At 38.0% G+C, this 7578-nt stretch overlaps 1 long non-coding RNA gene across 1 annotated transcript; it reads right to left on the reverse strand.

Moving 5' to 3' along the window:
- Positions 1–3215: 3215 nt before the first annotated feature.
- On the reverse strand, positions 3216–7142 carry LOC133706885 (uncharacterized). Its single transcript, XR_009844773.1, has 8 exons — positions 6848–7142; positions 6619–6705; positions 6002–6127; positions 5838–5913; positions 4933–4983; positions 4589–4675; positions 4000–4090; positions 3216–3783 (listed from the first exon to the last, which is right to left on the reverse strand). It is a non-coding gene; the product is annotated as an uncharacterized LOC133706885 (long non-coding RNA).
- Between the last annotated feature and the right edge of the window lie 436 nt (positions 7143–7578).

Here is a 7578-nt window from a genome sequence, read left to right on the forward strand (position 1 = left end):
AGTTTCGTCATCCACCTCTGTTACACAACCACAGTTAGCACTCCCTGAGTTTTCCGTCCCATTTTCATCCACCACCACTTTTCCCAGATTTCTCCACCCATTTCACACTGACTACCACCCACCATTTCAGACCACCCAAGATGGATTTACCCAGATTCAATGTCGAAGATGTGCTCGGTTGGTTCACCATGGCTGAGCGGTACCTCCGGACACAGCGTATACCTCCTCCCGACCATGGCCTCTTACTTTGGCCCCGATGCCTGTATGTGAATGAATTCCTTCGAGCAGCAGTATCCGGCAGCCACTTGGGACCAGTTTGTGAAATTACAGAATGGTTATGTATTTGCCAACGGAACTTATCAATATGTCAACTTAAGGAATCAGTCTTAGGAGTGCAAGCCAGTTCGCATCCTAGTACAGGATAGCAACAACACAACTTGAATCCTAATTGAAACTGCAAATCAATCTCAATAAGTCTAACGATGTTTTGCTTTACTCAATTAGCCAAACCATTCAAAGTAAACTCATCACACATAACACAAAATCTGTTGACGCAGTAAAACCCTCCAAAGAGGTAAACAACTGCGGGCACTATGCTGGTGAACAATCCACTATATGAATATGAAAGTACATAAAGATCTTACACAACTCATCTACTAGAACCAATCTAGTGGGCAACGGTGTCTTCTCGTCTTTGCTACTTTCAGATCAGCGAACTTGTTCTCCTTTGTCAATCTTGAGATGGCACAACTCTCACCTCGGTTGTCAATCACCTCAAGGCACAAATCATGCATGAACTACCAACACACATGAAGCATAAAACTAGAAAACTTTTTTGACAGAGATAGTCCTTCAAGAGCTAAACAAGGAACAACTCATGAAGAATTCTCAACAACAATTTTGGCTCAATACTTTTTGAGGATGAAAGATCAGAAAGCTCTTTATAAACATAGCAGTGATATATTTTCTGTTCTAGTGTTCCCACCCTAACAACGTGAAAAACACATATATATAAGATATGAATGAACTAGGGTCTACTAGGATTTCTGCTACGGAAAAGGCTTTTTAAAACAGGTTTTTATCCATGGATTAAAATAAGACGTTTGAAAGGAAAAGCCCATAAACCAATTTAAGAAAGTTTGAATGCTTTGGATAAAACCTTCTGAAAATTCGCAGATCAGTACACTACGATTGAAAAGAGGATCGCATCCTACAATAGGATTTAAAGGCAAGTTCAGTCCTAACCTCTTGACAAGCATGCACATGTATGCAAGACATACCTGATTGATGAGAGTGGTACATGAAGCTTGAAGTATTCCATTCTTTCAAGGATCCAAGAGTAAAAAGCTATTACAAGAAACGATGACTCTTGGTTGTTGCGCTTAGGAAATGCCAATCAATTAAACATTGCACTAACAGTTTGCTTCTGCATTTCTGGAGCATTATGGTGCCGGTAACACCATCGACTTCAAGATTTCTCTCTCCCGCCTACAGCAAACTTCCTCGATGCCTTTCACAAAACTTGCTTGCAGAGCTTCAGGTTGGTCGGATTCCGAATTACTCCCAATTTTTCTCGGCGGTTTGAAATCTGAGATCCAACACGACGTGATTGCTTTGGAGCCACGTTGTATGGTCTCTGCTCAGCTTCTGGCAATCCGTTTTGAGCTAAAATTGGACAACATCTGCTCCTCCCGGCAACCCCGTACAAGTCCTTGGCAATATTTTGCTAAATCCAGTCAGTACTCCACAACCCCTCTGCCTCCACTCCTAGCCAAACTATTGTTTCCCACAATCAAACCCCACCAATTTCACAAACACCCACCAATTGAACTCCCACCAGAGGACAAAGAATGATGGACCATACTGTAAATGGTCCGCAACGGAGCAAAGAGAACGCAGAGCACACAAGGGCTCTGTTACAGTTGCGACGAGCCGTGGTAATGGCCATTCTTGAGTCACCAGGTCCATTTGAGGAGCCATGTATTGAGGAGATGCAAGACGACGACCATTGTTCTGACACCAAATAGACCCTCCCACTGCATGCCATCACCAACACTTCCATCGGTGAAATGATGCGCTTTGATGGCCACCCAATTGAGATTTTCATATATTATGGGTCTGCAACGAATTTCTTGAATTCGGCTGTGGCTCACAAATCGAGGCTACCTATTATTGAGGGGTCACATTTGCGATTCACCACCGCCTCGGGTCACTAGGTTTCCCCATGAGGCTTAGCTACAGATGTGCCAGTCCCGATCCAAAGTTATAGCTTCAACAGTTCCTTTCTTCTAATGCCGGTGACGAGTTGTGACCTTATCTTGGGAGCCCAATGGTTGGATACGTTGGGTTTCATCTGTTGGCATTCCTAGAAAAGGTCATGGTGTTTCAGGCGAATGGTGTTTGCCATGTTTTATAGGGGATAACTAAAAGCCAACCTCGTGTAATAAAAGATAAATTAAATTAAAAAACCAATAAGAAACAAACACATCAATTTGGACCACCACGTGTAATATGGTCCAGGACCACCTAAGCAACTGAGATCATAATGCCTTTATGACTCTGGTTCCAGCAGAGCAATTGGAGAACCCACTATGCCAACAAACCCATCAGACGACAGACTTTGACTGTCGTCTGATATGAAGAAAATCTGTCGTCTATTAAGCTGATATCTGATTGGTGTTCAGACGACAGTCAATGCCCGACGTCAGAAGGTGACTCAGACGACAGTCACCAAAAATATATCTGTCGTCTGAATGTTGCTCAGATATGCACAAAATGGTAGTATATGTGGTTAAATATGATATCAGACGACAGTCAAATGTTTAGGGTTTAGGATAACTTTAGCAACAGACTTTAACAATTGTCTATTGTCTGATCTAATATGAGACAACAATAAAGTGTCGACTGAATGTGTAGAATTTAGAAGTTAATTTGGGAAATCTGTTGTGTGAACTTTATTCCAACAACATCTACGGTGAGTTATCTATGGATTCTGGTTGTTTCAGACAACAGAATTTTGCCTAAATTCTGTTGTTCGATGTTCAGTTGTTATGCTTTATATGTTGTGTGATTTGGTTTACCACCACAGAATTTGGCTTCCATATATTGTTCTTTTTTTAATGAAGCAACACACATTCAGAAACCTGGAAACCACAATGATGTACCATACATTCATTAGAACTTGGAAATATAAACCACAATATACCATTCATATAGAAACTGGAAATTACTTTGTACCATATATTCATCAAAAACCAGGAAACCACTAACAACATTGTACTACCACTTCAATAAGCCACCAAGTGACCAAACTACATCAATTGTTCCAAATTTTCAACAAAGTAAAATCAATCCAGCCTGAAATTGACTACTGGGACAGGGTTAAAATGATCGATAATAGCAGCAAAAGCCATTCATTTAGTTAGGCAAAAAACCCTCCACGCTCAAGGTCAAGTGTCTTCTTACCTCTCTGAGAGTGGGGCAAGACAAGTAATGTGTTTGTTGCTGTGTAATCTCCATCATCCTTCCTCATATAAACCCATGTCCAAACCATCATTGAAGAATACATAACTGCTTCTTTTAAGGATAGTAGCAATTGTGTATCCAATTGTGTATCCCATTCTTTTAAGTATAGTAGCAGAGAGAACGTATAAAGTCTTTTAAATCACAAGAAAGAAAAAGGAGAGAAGAAAAACACTCAGTACCAAAATCTTCATTTGGACACTGTCCATGGTCTCCTAGGATTGCAGTTACGAGCTCCATTGATATGCACATATGGTTCCTCTGCAGGAGTAACCAACAAGAAGCCAGATTTAGGAAGGCAGGGAAGGGACAGGGTAGCAGGAAGAATATATTGAGCAAGATTATTGGTCACTAAGTTATTTCTTATTTATAAATATGATATGACTGAATACTGCTTTCTGGTGGAGAAAAGAAAACTTTGACAGATATTACGTGTAATGTTCATTTTTCTTTACTATCAGGTCATGTGAATAACACCTCTAGGAAATCATTGAACTCTGCTTGCTTTTTGCTGCTTCAGATCCCCATGCTTCACGTAACATCCGTCCAAGAACAAATACACCAACAACTGTATATATGTAAAAGTACAATACTCAGCCAGCTATTGTTAACCTACATAAACTAGTGATTATTGAAGAAATATAGAGACATAATGGTAACAAAAACATAATTTCCATTTCTGCAAAGTTTATTTTGATCAGGTTTTCCCCAAATGGTTCCACAACTTGCTCTTTGCCGGATAAATAAATTTAAGTAAGCCTCCCAATTTTTCACAAGAAAGATAATCATCCAAGATATGATTAAGAGATTCTGTTGCATAACAATAGCAGTGTAACAGATACAATTCCACTACTGTTTTACTGGTGCACTTAACATATCATGCCCCCTTCTTCAATACGAGTGATTAGAAACAGCAGTTGTTTCACAATAAGGAACATGGGCTAACCCAAATGTACACACATTTGCATGGCCATTCATCTTTTATTCATTAACCAAATTGAACAGCACAAAAATAAAGAGAGAAAAAAATAAAGTGTTGACAGTGTGGGGAAGAAATAGTTGTCACCTACATATTACCAAAGCTGTTTTTGGCATAAGCACCACCCTCATTACCAGCGTACATAAAAAGTGACCCCGAGTGTTTAAGTGAAACCTGCAAAAAGGATCATAATCAATAAATCTCCCTGAAGATTCTTTTGGTCATTACAGATCAAAATTAGGTTATAAATAACTCCAAATCTTTTATGGGAACCAAAAGTTTATTAATATTCAATACAACAATCGAGGAACCAACTGTAGGATCTGCAACTCTTAGGAAAGAGTAATTAGTTAAAAGTCAACAGTGGTATCTCAATGCACAAAGTAATGTAATTTTTACAAAATAATAAAGAGCTCATGAAAATCCCTTACCTCCAAGGTAGCCGAGCCTTGAGATACCATCTCAATCATCCTTGTCCTAATCTGAATAGAAGAAGAAAAAAAGAGTGACTAATATTAGCAAGACAAGCAATCAAAGAAGAATTAGATAGAATCATTGCAAGGCACAAAAGTTCAAAACTGAAATTCAAATTTCTGTTTCCTCCCAAATACCATGCATGTGGTTATTATTGAGCACAAACAATTTAGGAATCTGAATCACATGCAATTTTTCATAACAGCACTCTCTTTTATCATTGTTGTTTTTCCAAGTGAATTTGTAGTGCTTTTTTCTTTTTTCCCTCTTCTCTTTCTTTGTAATTAAGATTTCATTTCATAGATTTGTAAAAGTGCAGAGCAAACAGTGAGTCAAAAGTTTTTGTTTCAACCATTTGTAGTCAATGTATTTTCAAAGAAATGGAAACTGAACAAAACAAAGATGCAATAAGCTTCCAAGCTTCTATGAATTAGATTAGCAAGTGCTTATGATTCTTTTCTGAATAGATACAAAATCCCATACAGATAACTCTACAAAATCCACACTTAATTTAATAAAAATACTTGAAAGGCAACGATTGATTTGGGAGATCGTCAGACATGCAGAAATCAAACCCATAGAGCAATCTAACCAAAATCCTGTTTCATATACCATCTTTCAAGCATAAGAAGAGTTCCTCAACAACATATAATCTCACACCAGCAGACCACCCCATATCAATTTTCTACTCTACTCTCGGGCTATGGCTTTAAAATTGTACTAAAATGTTCAAAGGTTACAACTTCAAAAAATTCATCCTCTACAGATCTCAGGAAAAAAAAAACCATATCAAAAAATTTCTAAAAATTTAAAGTTGAGCATGATTTCAAAAATTGATTAACATGTATTCTCTTCCATTTACCTTGATTTACAGATTCAACCTTCTCCTTCTCTTCAGACCTTGCAGACCAATTTCTTACAACAGTAGCATATGAAACCTGCATACAAAACCAATCACAGTTTAACATTAAATAGGAACAATTTACAATTACAAAGGACAAAATTGAGAGAGGAGAATTAAGGAACCTTGAACGTAGAAACAATCTATGTCTCCAAGCATGAACAATAACTCTGGAATTGGATATTTGAAGCCACACCTCAGCAGCTCTCACACACCTCCACCTCAAGGTTAAGCCAATAACCCAGAAACCCCTGACATCACCAAAACCCCAAATCAAAATTGTTTAAAAAAAACCACAAATTCTTTCATTCTCCGTGTTTCTTGATTATTACTATTATCAGAGAACAGAAAAACACACACACAGAGAACATGCAGAACATGCATATTCTATGGAATTCTCTCCCTCTCTTTCACTCTATCAACAACAGAAACACAAAGCTCAGCCAAGAACAAAGAGAAAAAAAAAATATATATATCGTGTCTATCAGCTTGAGAAAACAGATTACGTGAAACCCAATTTTTTTTTTTTTTGGTGCATTGAAACCCAAAATTTAACTCATCACCAAAACCCACTCTTTCAACACCAATCAAATTTGACGAACTGTAAATCCAAAAAACAACCAACAAAGAAACCCTACATTGAAGAAACACAGACGCAAACATGACATGTAAATTGAAGCCTTTAAAGTTTAAAGTATACATAGGATTACTTAAGATGCTGATAAAAGGCCGATGGGAGGACCTGCTCGGAGTTCTCGCTGTGAGGAACAGTGTACGAGTTTCTGATGTCGACTGTGCCATTGGGAAGAACGGAGCCGAACACTTAAATCTGCTTTGATAACCCCGCATCCCCAATTCGAACATAACCCAGCAAAAACAAATCAAATTTCAAAGGAAATTTCATATAAAAGCCCTAAATCCCCATTCCAACAAAACCCCTAAATAGATGAACACTAGATCTAAGGGCTTACCAGCATAGATAAAGAGCTAGCCATGAAATGAGTGATGAGGTTTGGACAATTTCGCTATATGAAACAAAGTCTCAGATGCGGAATGAGGTTTTCTGTCTTTCTCGAAGAGAGATGGGGTATGGATTGGGGGGTTAGGTTGTTTTGGGTTTTCAGTTTGGAATGGCAAGAAATTTGGATTCAGCTGGATTTTTGATTCTGGGTGAGGACTTTTGATTTGCATGGCAAGAAATTTGGATTCAGTTTGAGAGAGCTGTTGTGTGAAGTTTTGGGTTTGATAAATTTGTCGGGGTTTTTGAGTTTGATAAATTTGTCCAGGAGAGAGAATCATTAAAAGCTTGTCTTAAAATCCCTTCACATTATTTGACCAAAAAAAAAAAATTCCCTTCACATTGTGCCAAAAAAAAAAAAACAGCTACGACAAAATTCAAAGTCAATTTATCTCTTTTAAAGAGACGACAGATAAATGTTGTCTGACCACAAACTAAAAAAAATAGCTTACGACACGAACCAAAATCAATTTATCTCCTTTGAGTAGATGACAAATAACTGTTGTCTGAAAACAAACTTAATTCTCAAGACCAACTTTGTATGGTATGTTGCTATATTCAGACGACAGTTTTTGGACTGTCTGTCGTTAAAATATATCAGACGACAGAAAACAACATGTCTATCGTCTAAGCTCTGTCGTCTAATGAGGTTATTGGCATAGTGACCCAACCCTCCCAACAGAC

This window comes from Rosa rugosa, chromosome 4, assembly GCF_958449725.1.
Source record: "Rosa rugosa chromosome 4, drRosRugo1.1, whole genome shotgun sequence".
In the NCBI taxonomy this organism is placed as follows: Eukaryota; Viridiplantae; Streptophyta; class Magnoliopsida; order Rosales; family Rosaceae; genus Rosa; species Rosa rugosa.